Source organism: Primulina tabacum, chromosome 2 (assembly GCF_025594145.1).
Source record: "Primulina tabacum isolate GXHZ01 chromosome 2, ASM2559414v2, whole genome shotgun sequence".
Classification (NCBI taxonomy): domain Eukaryota; kingdom Viridiplantae; phylum Streptophyta; class Magnoliopsida; order Lamiales; family Gesneriaceae; genus Primulina; species Primulina tabacum.
The window spans coordinates 19,198,105-19,211,933 of NC_134551.1; the positions used below are offsets into that span (position 1 = coordinate 19,198,105).

Sequence of the window (13,829 nt, forward strand, 5' to 3'; positions counted from 1 at the left end):
GGCGTTCACTGCAGAGTTCTCCTTGCCCATCAGTATTATTAGTTTGTCTGATGTATTCCGGGGCGCCCGATGTTTTTATTTTCTGTGTTTTGCTTTATTATGGGCTGCCCTGTTGTAGTATGTCGTTCTTTTTTTTTATGATGTTATGCTTCTGTAGCCTTTTTCTGCGGAGGTCTTGGCCTAGTCCCCCTCCCATCAGGCTTTCTTTGTACTGCGCTTTCGTTGTATATAAATAAAATTTTCAAAAAAAAAAAAAAAAAAAACCCTAAACCCTAAACCCTAAACCCTAAACCCTAAACCCTAAACCCTAAACCCTAAACCCTAAACCCCAACACAACCAAAAAGCCATTGATAAACCAGTAGCTTACAAGCAAATGATAGGTCTCCCAATGAGCCAAGAGACAATTAACACTATCAAGAGTCCAGGACATGTATAACATTCCAAATTATATTTCTAATTCAGTCATATCCGTTGTTATTTTAAAACAAAGATACAAATTGTAGGCTGATGGAGAAGCAGTCCGAGCAACTATAATATGCAAGTGGAAGCAGGCTCGAAAGGGGTCTAAGTGTAGACAACAAGGTATGCGGCTACAAAGGCGACAAATGCTGGCCAGGCAGACATAATTGGGAGAGATTGACTGGTACTGGTTGTAGAAATGTATCTCTCCTCAAAATCCATAACACAGACAAGATCTTAACATATGTTACAGACACACAGTAAATTAACTAAAAGAAAATCCATGTAGTTCATTATCATCAAATGGCAATCTATATTACTGTAGATCCATAATTTGTAATCTACTCAGCATTATGGGGCTATTAATTTGTTTTTCCTAAAATTGTTGCACTAAAATTCCCAAACAAAGGGAAAGATACATCAAACACTAAAATGCAACGAACCCGAGCTATTTACCTTTGGGTTGGTAGATGCAGAAGGGCCTGGTCCCATGGCCTGTTGAGAGAAACCATGCTTGTGGAACTCCACATGCAACTCAGGAGCCTTAGGAACAGAGATTAAGACACATGCATACATCAGTCAGCAAAACATAGCATAGATTAAGATAACAAGATAAGTATTGATGATTGATAAATGATACTAAGAATCCAGTTGAGCTCGAATTACAAAAATAATAGAGGGACAATACACATTAATATTAAATGGAACAAAATGATACAGGCTTGTGTTAGTCAAGATGCATTTACCGGATTCAACGGGCATTGATCAAATGAAACTTAATAGACATATTATCAACATGGATATATAATAAACATAAATAACAAAATTAAGCAATTCATAAACTACACTGATGGCCCAACCATCCAGAAAACCAACAACAAAAATTAAGCATTTGTCCAACAAAGTGAGAACATTTACGGTTGAGCCTATTGAAGAAAAACATCGAGAGACGCCACACAAAAGCAACAAAATCCAGAGTACCAACTATCGAATAGCCCAGCTATAAAATCCAAGAATCCATAAAACTTCATCATCTTACTTGAGAGTGTTCTAGAATAGTTTTCAGTCATCGACAGTTTTAGAGTCTAATAAGAAACATGTATGACATTTCTTACTGCATTGAAGTTCTGAATCCCAAACACACACCTTTAAATGCAATTGCATTGAAATTAAGATTGTAAATGAGAGGTAGTAGGGAGAACGTACCTTTGCTGCTACTTCAAAATATTTCTTATAAAGCTCGTTTGATGGTTCCTGCAGCCACGAGAAAATCAATGTGACGCCATCTTAACAAGGAAACTAGATGCACAACAAAAAAAACTAATGCAGTAGAATATACCAGTTCCACTGCTTGCTCATTGTACTGAGCTGCCTTATCAAAGTAAGGCCTAGCCTCATCGAGATCTGGGAAAAGAAATGTATTGGATGTTATGCATTCCCAAGGGCCCAAAGAGTATCATGTTTTCTTGGGTCAACATCCAGTGCCTCTTCCAACTTGGATATAGCATCTGCAAAACCATTAAATAACTAAAGTTTGATGGCATAAATTGAGACATAAGTTCTCTTTCACCCTAAATACCAGGCCAATTCTCCAGAGAAAATAACATAGAATGCATCAAGAAAAAAATCAACCAATCAAAACTTCGATAGAAATAGAGCAGATCATTTGACCTAGAACCATCTTCTTGGACTCTGGACCGCTCTGAAACTGCGCTAACTCCAGCAATACCCCGCCCCATCTAGTCAAATTCTGAACCCATCAAGTAAAAGTTCAAACTTTGAAAAGTTAAATACATATTTAAAAATAAAATTATTGTATGCGAATGTATGAGTCCTCACATCAGTATCAAGAGGATTTTTGGATTAGGTAGCTTCCGCGGTTCTACGAGCGTGCTGAAAGAAGAGGAGACGATCGAAATCGCTAGACATATCCACGATGCAAATGCCCTTCGAAATGGAATAGGGTTTCTGATTTTATAAATGTGCGTTTTTGGGTTCCAGAATGAGACTCTATGGGGCCATGAGCTTGCCCCATGGTGAGCGTGATGTCATAACACGTGCGAAATGTAGCCCTTCCCGTGGAGTCATGTCATGTCATGTCACGTCACGTCACGTCACGTGCGAGATATAGTCCTGCGGTTTTTTACTTTTTAATAAATTATAATTATTATTGGCATTATTGTTAATTTTTTTAACAAAAAAGTTAGTTTTTTTCCTTCAAAAAAAGGTGTGACAAAAAAATTAAATAAATGGAAGGTCCGGGATTCTAATACTCGGATTATAATGCATGGTTTCCATCACAATTTTTATCCATTAGTAGTTTTTAAAATTATATTTTAAAAAAAAATCTTAGTCTTATACATCAAGTCATTTCAATGGTTGTTTAAACAAAGAATGAATCTGTTAGAGTTTGTTAGAATTGGATCTCGAACACAAAAATTTGTATCAAATTTGAGATATAAATAACAGATGAGTTTTAAGTCATCACAATATTTTCGATGATTTATGTTAATTATGGTGGTTGGATGCCATTATTATGCAACAAAATGATTCGGTAGTTTTGTGCATAAAGTTGACGGATAAACACGCAGTTTTATATGGATACTGGAGCTCTATAAATAAAACATAATTCTCTCATTTCAATGTATCCCCTCATCGATTTTTTCTCTCATCTCATTGCATTTGATTGTTTAGTTCTATAATATTTGTGATGTATGTGTTCTCCTTTATTAAGAGAGTATATGTTTTCTTTGGAAATACAGTAAGTGGTTCTACATCATAAAATATTATAATGGAATTCTTTGCATTTCGTCCGTGGTTATTACCCTGATAATTTTTAGGATATTTTCATGTAAATGTCGGTGTCCAGTTTTATTCTTTATTTCATATTTATATCTTCAGATACCGCACCTAAGACCAACAACTGGTATAGGAGCATTGGTTTAAGATTTCCTAAAATTCTGAGTATGCTCTGTGGTTGCAGCTTAGACTGATATTCAATATCTCAAAATATTTTTTTGAGATTTTTTATTAACACGATATTATTTTGTCCAGTCTACTAAATTTTTTGTAGACATAATGGTGGGCAGATATGAGATAGAAAAGTTCAATTGGAGCAATTTTATGCTTTGAAAAATTAAAACACAAGCAATTTTAAGAAAGAAAAATTGTTTGGCAGCTATTGGACATAGACCGAGGGAAATAACAGACGATGAAAAATGGAATGAGATGAACGATAATGTTGCTGCCAATTTACATTTGGCTATAGCAGACGAAGTACTGTCAAATATCTTAAAGATAAAAACGGAAAAATATATTTGAGATACTATGTCAAAAATGTACGAGGTCAAGTCATAACACAACAATATTTTTGTAAAGCTCTTGCATCGTATTATTGTAAATTATATTTTAATTCTCGATAATTCATGATATTTATTATAATATTGAGTGTATGAAGTATATAATTGACAATGAAAGTGAATATGTTGTGATAATGAAAGATTGTATTAATAATTGATTTATGTTGAAAAGTATGCTGAACCGCAATAGATAAGTGATACATGTTACATTTTCTAGAATAATAATATGAGAATTATTTCAAATGAGATTAAAGCAATTTCATTAAAAGTTAATACATAGGACTAAAAATTTTATATTTTGAGTTTTGTCCAAATCTATTCGGAAATAAGGGTAAAATCACCCTAAAATGTATCGTATGCATTGAAGTTCTTATAGTGACATATTTTACGATAATGAGATTAACTTTCATGTTCGGTGTTTAAACTGAGTGAGGTGAAAGGCAAATGAAAGTTAAGGTATAGATCTACAACTTTCATGTTGACACATTTTGCTAATTCGAAGTGCACAATAGAGTTTTGGATAGAACAAGGCGTGTTCCTGCGCTCCAAACTCTACCAAACTCCTTTCGGACAGCAACAGGCTTTCGGACAACAACAGGCTTGTGGTCGAGTGTGATATCGTGCACCTGCGCCCATCGCCTTAGTTGTACAAGTTTCAAGGTTGATAAGCTGGTTCTGTTCAATCTTCCTCTATTCTTCTGCAAAGAAATGTGAGAAATCAAGTTTTATCACTCGAATTTACCTCGAAACCATGTCGAAACTCAAAAAAAATTTATATATTCGGAATTCTCGTGTTGAAAGCGTTCTTTTAAGGTAATTTTCTCTTGGATTCAGCAATTTTATTTATTGAATTACTGGAATAACATGTATTTGAGTTCGAAATCTATATATGCAATAGAATAGCCGACAAGAAACTAACTTTTAAAATCGGAATTGAATTTTATTACGATTTCAATTTTATATTAATTTTCAAAGTTTCAAAAAATTCTGGAACTTGAAATTTTGGATGTTAATGATTATATGTATAACAATGAGTTTTTAGGATTTATAATGCGATATTATTATCCTAATAATGTAAAGGTTAAACTGAATAGCGCAGAACAAATTGATACATTAAATACACTATTAGAGTTGCATTTGAATTCATTTATTGATTGAAATGAATATTTTGATTATGTAGATCAATTTTTTGTATTGAAATCATAATATGGGATAGAGCTACATTGAACTGGGGACGAAGAATTGAGGTATATTGTGACCGAGTATCATACGACATGTATATGTGTCATATGATATATGATTATTGATTTGACTGAAAATATATATGTTTTTATGCCTTATTTGATGAGTTTATGTTGTATACATGACATTCATGATTGGTAGATAGATGTATAAATAATTATTTTGTTAACACACGTCATTTTATAAATACATCAATACATGACATGCACGTTTCGATTCAGATTATGCAAGTGATCCTGATAAGAGAAAATCAACTAGTGGTTATGTGTTTACACTTGTAGAGGAAGCAGTAAGCTGGGTTTTTCAAAACTGCAAACAGTACAACGAATGTAAAATATATGACAGCTACTCAAGCTTGCAAGGATGTAATATAGATTAAAATGTTATTGGAGAAGATTGGTCACAAACAAGTAGATTCCTTTGTTTTGTAACAGTCAGAGTGCCTTGCACATCGCAGGAAATCAAACTTTCCATTCTATGACGAAACATATTGGAGTTCAATTTCACTTTGTGTGAGAAGTAGTAGAGAAAAGAAGTGTGAAAATGCAGAAAATTAATACAAAGGACAATGTATCTGATTTTCTGACCAAACCAGTGAATATAGATAGGTTTGAGTGGTGTACATCCTGAAGTGACCTAACAGAAATGTAAGCAACATGTAATGAAAAAATTGAAATGGTGTGTGGAGATGTGTTTGATTCTCAATAAAATTCCCAAGTGTGAGAAATGTAAGCAAAAAAAATATCAGACAACGTATTGATGGTGGTGGTTGGATGCCATCATTGTGCAACAAAATGATTCGGTAGCTTTGTGTAAAAAAGTTGACGAAGGAAACACGCGGTTTCACATGGATAATGGAGCTCTATAAATGAAGCTCAAATCTCTCATTTCAATAATTCATCGAGTTTTTTAATCATCTCATAGCATTTTAGTGTTTAATTCTATAATATTCGTGAGGTGTTTGTTCTCCTGCATTAAGAAAATATGTGTTTTCTTTGAATACACAATGATTAGTTGTACACCATAAAGTATTATAGTGTAATTCTTTTCATCTTGCTCGTGGTTTTTATCTTGATAGTTTTTAGGGTTTTTCATGTAAATCTCGATATCCGGTTTTATTCTTTATTTCATATTTATATATCTAGATGTCGTATCTGAGACCAACATCAATTACATATTTTTTTAAAAAAATACCAAACAATTTTTATAAAAGAAAAGGATTCAACAATTTTAGTATCAATATGTTAAAGGCACTACACAATTCATTTTCTTAATGATGCATAACTTATAGGTGCAAGCCACGAGCTACTCGTATGAATGTGAATCTTAAACTCATAGGATGAAGACTTACTTGATGAACTTAAATATGTGAAAGGAGCAATAGGTCGAGCTTTGTTTTATAGTTTCACATTTGATCTCAAGCTCAAGCTTAAGTTCTTCTCGGATGCTTATTTGAGAGCATGTCCAGATACACAAAAATCAGTTATTGATTATTGTGTGTTTTTGGGTGAGTCCATTATATCATGGAGGTCGAAAAATCAACAAACAACTTCAAAAACAACCACGATATTCGGCTCACATTGAATGTCTGAGTCGATGCCTAGAATTTATTTTGATTGCGCACGTTAAGAAAATACTTGTTGTAACTATCTCAATTTTGAAGCCACGCTACACTATCTTTATTCGATCTGTGAATTTTATAGTTATTTGATTATCAAGTAAATGAAATCGCAAACCAATATCAAGATATTCAAAAAGAGTTTTTGTATGGTCCAGGAATTTAATTCACGTAACCTGACTGCATGCAATCTAGGATTTTTATTTTTATTTATGTGTTTAATCATTTTATGCATTTTTGATTAATTCATGCATGATATGATTTAATTCATGAAATTTTAAAAGTTCATGCATTAGGGTTTCTAGATGCATTTCACGCTCGAGCGAGTATCGGAGACCGGAGAATTTTCAGGAAAATTATTTTAATTACACGATTGATTTATATAAATTAATTTAAAGCGTTTTTCAATGTAATTTTCAAAAATGAGAATTTTTGAGTATTTTTACCCGCAAGACTTTATTTTTAACGGTATGCAAATTTTATCGAATTGGGAGACTTTTTGAGGGTTCGGCTATTATTTTCAAAATCTTTCCAATACGAATTATTTTTCGGAAGTGCGTTTGAACTAATGGGCTTACTTTTAAGCTTATTGGGCTTAATTAGCTTTTAAACCTTTAATTGTTATTTTAAAGCCCATTACCTATTATTTATCTATTTAATTACTGCCTAAAGCACCATTTACCCTAAGCCTAAAAGTCATTAGCTGACACCCCCATTCAGAACCTCTCAACCTCGATTTCAGAACTCTGCAGCTCAAGGAAAACCTTCGGCCAAGCTCTATTCTTGTAGGAAAACTTGCCTCCGGCACTCGTTCTTCGATTCTCTCGCGACGTCATCGTCAAGGCATGCATTGTATCAACCCTTTTACGCTTCACACATGTCATATAATCTGATAAACGTGATCTTGCATGAAAACTTTTGATCCAAAGCGTGGCATGAGTATTTTTTTTATTTTGTTGCTTTTCCTTCAATATTCTCCTCAACTACTCACGTTTTGGTTGTGTTCTGTGCAAGGGGCGGCTATGTTGTGTTGTTAGGGGTCTGTAGGTATCGAGTTGCTTGAGAGGTATTGCGGAAGAAGAACAAGCAGTTGGGCATGGAGCCTTTCTCATTGAATTACCAGAAAAAGAATGAAAAACTGAATGAATGTTTCTGTACATTGACACCTATCTATTTAACCATATTCCAACTTAACCGTATTCCAGCTAATGCTAACTACAATGCTAACTAATTAACTTTGTAAATTAAATATCTAATACCCCCGTCAAGATGGACTGTTCCGCAAGTTGGAGATTTGATCTCACGTGGAGTAATTTGATCGAACCATCAGCTATTTTGTTGCGGACAAAATGACAATCGACCTCTCTATGCTTGGTTCGTTCATGAAATATAGGATTGTGAGCGATGTGTATGGCCGACTGATTGTCGCAAATTTAATGACGGGTGTATTATGTGTAATGTTGAAATCACGTAATAGCTGCTTGAGCCAAAAAACTTCACTAGTGGTGCTCGCTAATGCTCGGTCCTCTGTTGAAGATCTGGAAATAGTGGCTTGCTTTTTAGCTTTCCAGGAGACTAATGCATCATCTAGAAAGACACAATATCCGGTGACCGATTTTCTTGTGTCCACACACGAAGCCCAATCAGCATCTGAAAACACTCTTAATTGTAGAGATGAAGATGCTGGGAAGAAAATGCCTTGACCAGGTGCGGCCTTGAGATATTGCAAGAGATGATGAACAGATTGCATATGTGGTGTGCGAGGCTTTGAAACAAACTGACTGAGTTTGTGTACTGCAAAGACGATGTCAGGCCGGGACAATGTAAGATAAAGAAGCCTACCAATGAGGCGACGATACTGGGATATGTCCTCAAGTGGCTGACCATCAGTAGTGTTGAGACTTGATCGAGGTTCCATTGGTGTAAGGAGTGGCTTGCTAGCCAAGAGGCCAACATCTTCTAGCAATTGCAGCATGTAGTGACGCTGTGAAAGACAAATCCCCTGCTGGCTGTGTCAATTTCCAGACCAAGAAAATATTTGAGCGAGCCTAAGTCTTTGAGTTTGAAGTGACTTTGAAGAAATTTTTTTAAAGATTGGATGATATGTGATGATGCCCCATCAATGATAATATCATCGACGTATACAAGTAAGGCAACAAAGGAAGAGCCTGATCCTTTGGTGAATAATGTGTTATCTGATTGAGATTGAGAAAAGCCATGTTGAAGTAGTGCTTTAGAGAATTTAGAGTACCATTGTCGAGATGCTTGACGTAGGCCATAAATCGACTTGTGTAATTTACATACAAGTTTGGATGATGTAGTGCCTCGGGGAACTTGTTTGGCATAACCAAGGGGTAAATCCATGTAAACTTCTTCCAGCAAATCGCCATTAAAAAATGTGTTGTTCACATCTAACTGGGCAAGGTGCCACTGGCTGCTGGCAGCAAGTGCTAGAATACCTTGACAGTAGTTAACTTGGCCACTGGTGAAAATGTTTCAAAGAAGTCAACACCCTCTTGTTGAGTGTAACCTTTGGCCACGAGACGTGCTTTGTCTCGATCCACGGAACCATCGGATGTATACTTGATTTTGTATACCCAACAAAACCCGATAGAGTGTTTTCCCATAGGTAAAGGAACTATTGTCCATGTGTTGTTAATTTCCATTGCAGCTAGTTCATCTTTCATTGCATCTCGCCATTGAGGAAACTTAATAGCTTGGTGGTAGAATTGAGGCTCAAATTGTGAGGAAACATTGAGCACTAGATTGCGATATGGCTGAGATAAAGTGTCATAAGAGACATAGTCATTTAGAGGATATAAGCATTTGGAGATTACCGGTACTGACGAGTGCAATAAGTTGCGATGATAGTCACGAAGATACGACGGTGGGTTCGTGACTCTTGAGGAAGTTCGAGTTGTGACAGCTGGCTGATGACCAGTAGGCTGTGAATGCATCTGGTTGGAGGCAGGGACTGTCAAATGAGTGTTGTCATCACATGAAGACTCATTACCAATGCATGGTGATTCTAATGACTTTGGTAGGACCACACTGGGGAAGGGGTCAATGTTTGTGTTTGCTGCTCCCAGATGACAAAGGAATGTGGATTCATGGAAAATGACATCCCTGGAAATGAAGACTTCCTGAGTTTGGATGTCCAATAATTTGTATCCCTTCATGCCTGAGGGATATCCAAGAAAAATGCATGGGCGTGCTCTGGGAGAAAGCTTATCTCGATGAGCAGCCAGTGTAGATGCAAAAGCAAGGCATCCAAAGCTACGGAGATCAGAATAATTGAAAGCTCTTTGATATAATAGTTCATATGGAGCTTTGTTTTGGGTCCTAGGTGAAGGTACCCGATTGACAAAAAAATGTGGCAGTTAAAACACATTATCCCTAGAACTTGGTTGGTTACCCGAGATTGAAATAAAAGTGAACGAGCTACATTCAAAAGATGCTGGTGTTTACTTTCGACAACTGAGTTTTGTTGGGGCGTTTGTACACAAGAAAACTGATGTAAAATGCCCTTAGCTTGACAGAGTTCAGTGAATGCAAGTTCTTTTGCATTATCGGTGCGAAACACTTTGATCTTCTTACGAAATTTAGTTTCAATCATGTTGTAAAATCGGGTTACGACATGTGGAGCTTCTGACTTATTTTGTAGCAGAAATACCCATGTGAATCAGGTACAGTCATCCACCAATGTTAGGAAGTAGCGATGACCATTATATGTGGAAACATGGTGTGGTCCCCAAACATCACAATGTTTAAGATCAAATGAATGTGGAGAAATATTTTGATTAGAGACAAATGACAAACGTCTTTGTTTAGCTAATGGACAAATGTAACAAGATGGACATTTATTGAGCTTCGAAGATCCATATCCTAAATGGCCTTTTAGCGCATCCATGACTTGAATGGAAGGATGACCAAGCCTCATGTGCCAAGTATCCACGGAAATCTGATTGATTGTAACAACTGGAACTTCAGTCCATGCATCAAGCACATATAACCCTTCGATTTTTCTACCCTTGCCAATCATCTTCTTTGTCAGGATCTCCTGGATAATGAAGGAATCATGACAGAATTGTATCACATACTTGTTGTCATCAAGAAGAGAACTCACTGATAATAGATTGAACTTTAATTCTGGGACATAGAGTACGTCTTTAAGTGTCAAGACATTATTGATCCTAATGTCACCACAATATTTAACCCTGATGCAATCATGATTCGACAGTGTGACTATTGAATTATACACGGGTCTATGTGTTTGGAAAAGAGATAAATTCGAGCATATGTGTCTGGAAGCTCCAGAATCAAAAATCCAACTGATAGATAAGCATAAGTTGTTGTTCTCAGATATTGACAAACAAATACCTATAGCGTGAGCATTGACTTGACATTCTGGAGAATGAAATGTTGATAAATGTTGAGCAAACATTGCCATCAGCTGTTCAACTTGGGCTTTGTCAAACTTCTGAAGCATATTCTGGGATGAGTGAGTATCAACATTTGAGGATATGTGTGTTCCAGAGGTTTGATTGACATGTGTTCCAAAGGTTTGATTGACAACCGTAGGAGACGGTTTGGTTGGAAACTTCCCTTTGAGCTTGTACCCCGGAGGATATCCGTGTATTTTGTAGCAAGTATCAATGGTATGACCATGAATATTACACTTGGTGCAGAAAGGCCTTTCTCTGTGTGTAGGCATGTATCCTCTGTTATTGTTGTTGGATCGCTGCTGCTGTTGGTCACCTTTGACAGCAAATGTCAAGTTCCCTACAGAGTTGTTCCCCGCATATTGAGAGCCAATAACCCTTTGACGTTCCTCTTGTACAATCAAAGAGAAAACACGATTGATAGGCGGGAGTGGATCGATCAATAGAATTTGACTCCTAATTTGAGCCAATGAATCATTGAGACCCATAAGAAATGCCATTGTATAATCCGTCTGAAAGTATGCTTCAATTTTCTTTACTCCCTGGCAATTGCACTGGCCACAATGACACATGGGACGAAAGTTTGTCAACTCTTCCCATAGAGCTTTGAGTTTGGTAAAGTAAAGACTGACGGAATCTTGTTCTTGACGTAGGCTAACCAGCTCACGTCTTAATTGAAAGACTCTTGGTCCATTGCTTTGTTGAAAGCGTTCTTTGAGGTCTTGCCATATACCTGCTGCGGAATCAGCGAAAAGAATGCTGGCTGAAATTTCTTTTGAAACCGAATTCAGAATCCACGATATGACGATATTGTTGTTGCGAGTCCAGTAATTAAGAAGAACCAACTCATTATCTGATGGCTTAGCAATTGAACCATCAACGAAACCCAACAGACAGTTACTAATTCAGATCATAGCTTGTAACTGAAGCATTTAACACGAAATAAAGATTGTTAATGTCAGATTATGGCCTTAATTGGGAGGCTAACAGTCAGAATTTCACCTATAAATATCACCCTCAAGTCTCTGAAATGGGTTACACAAGCTTTGAGATTATCACTTAAATTTTCGAGTTAAGAGAGAGTGCCTTTGTCAAGCAGTAAAATCCAGTAGCGAGAGCAGCCAAATTCCAGTAGACTTCAACCGAAATTCTAGCAAATTACGGTAAGTGGGCTTATATATAAATATCTTGAAATCAGTTTGATAATTTTCTGTTTTAAAGTACAGTTTCTGTATGTGTATTTCTGATATATTATTTTGAAGCACTGAAACTCCTTAGTGAACTAATGGTAGGAATATATATTCTGAACATTTCTGAATTCTGATTCTGATTCTGGCCTCACCCCTTAGAGGAGAGAACATATAGGGGACTGATATCAGTTTAGCCATGAAATTCACTAACGTGCTCAGTGCTTACTAATTCTGATTTCTGTTCTGAAAAGATGAGTTTCTGTATATTATTGTATTACTGTTTTTGTTGAAAATGGTTTCGAAAACAGGGAGTTATTCCCGCCCCTACTTACTGAGTGACAATCATATCACTCACCCACTAAACCCATCTCAGATAAGAACGAGGAAGAAATATTAGAGGAAAAAGAGCAGATCCAGTTCTGGGGCTGGTGAAGAAGATTATTGTTTTCAGTTTATGTTATGTTATGTTAATTCCGCTGTATCTGTTAAGGCAATGTTGTGTCTGGTTTTACATTTCCGCTGTAAAACATCAGTATCCGAGTTGTAACAGACAATTGATTTATTTCGTATTATGAATAAAAGACTGGTTTCTGAATTCTGTACTCTGAGGCTTGTTGTTGTCGAATGTAAATTTGAGAACAACGCCGGTGTCAACCAACCCCCGTCCCGGGGCGTGACATTGAAGTGGTATCAGAGCAAACCAGGTTTCATAATCTGGGGAGGAGGAACTAGAAATAATAAGTTCTGATAGATTTCTGAAATTAATTCTTGAAAGTTACTGAAATAAGCTACTTGAATAGACTTCTGAAAATTTACTACTGTAATAAACTACTGAAAATATAGACTAACTACGTACAGTTGGGAAAAATCAGTAAAGGAAACCAGTAGCCCGAAACCAGAACCAGTAGATGGAAACCAGTAGACCCAAAACCAGTAGCCCGAAACCAGAACCAGTAGATGGAAACCAGTAGACCCAAAACCAGTAGCCCGAAATTAGAACCAGTAGACAGAAACCAGCAGATCTGAATGCAGAAGACTGGGTCAGTAGACTCGGAATGCAGCAGATTGGTTCTAACAGTGCTGGAAAAGCAGCAGACTGATTGCAGTAGCATCAGAATTGCAGTAGACCACGAATTCCAGTAGGCGCATGCAGTAGACCTTGCAAATGGCATGGAAGTTGAGGTGTTTTTCGCGCAAACTTCAAACGGCCATAACTTTTGATCCAGAAGGAATTTTTACTATTAAGAGTAGGCGTTGTAAAGCTCTCGACGAGGAGAACCTAACATATAACGATTAAATGGTTCTAGCACCGCCGACGAACCCCAAAATCCTTCTTTAAGATAGTGATATCATCATTTCCGTAAAAATTTCCAAAATTTTTAAACTCTGAGGAATTTTCATTTTCAAACGGCTTAGTATTTTTGCACCAAACTTGGTACCATTCATGTTCTTGATGTGAAGGATTTTTAGTAAATTTTTCACGTCATTCTGAGACCGAAAAATTTTTGAGCCATTTTC

At 36.3% G+C, this 13,829-nt stretch overlaps 1 pseudogene; it reads right to left on the bottom strand.

Annotated features, from left to right (window-relative positions):
* Nucleotides 1-367: 367 nt before the first annotated feature.
* Nucleotides 368-2,516, bottom strand: LOC142537410 (mitochondrial import receptor subunit TOM20-like; annotated as a pseudogene).
* Between the last annotated feature and the right edge of the window lie 11,313 nt (nt 2,517-13,829).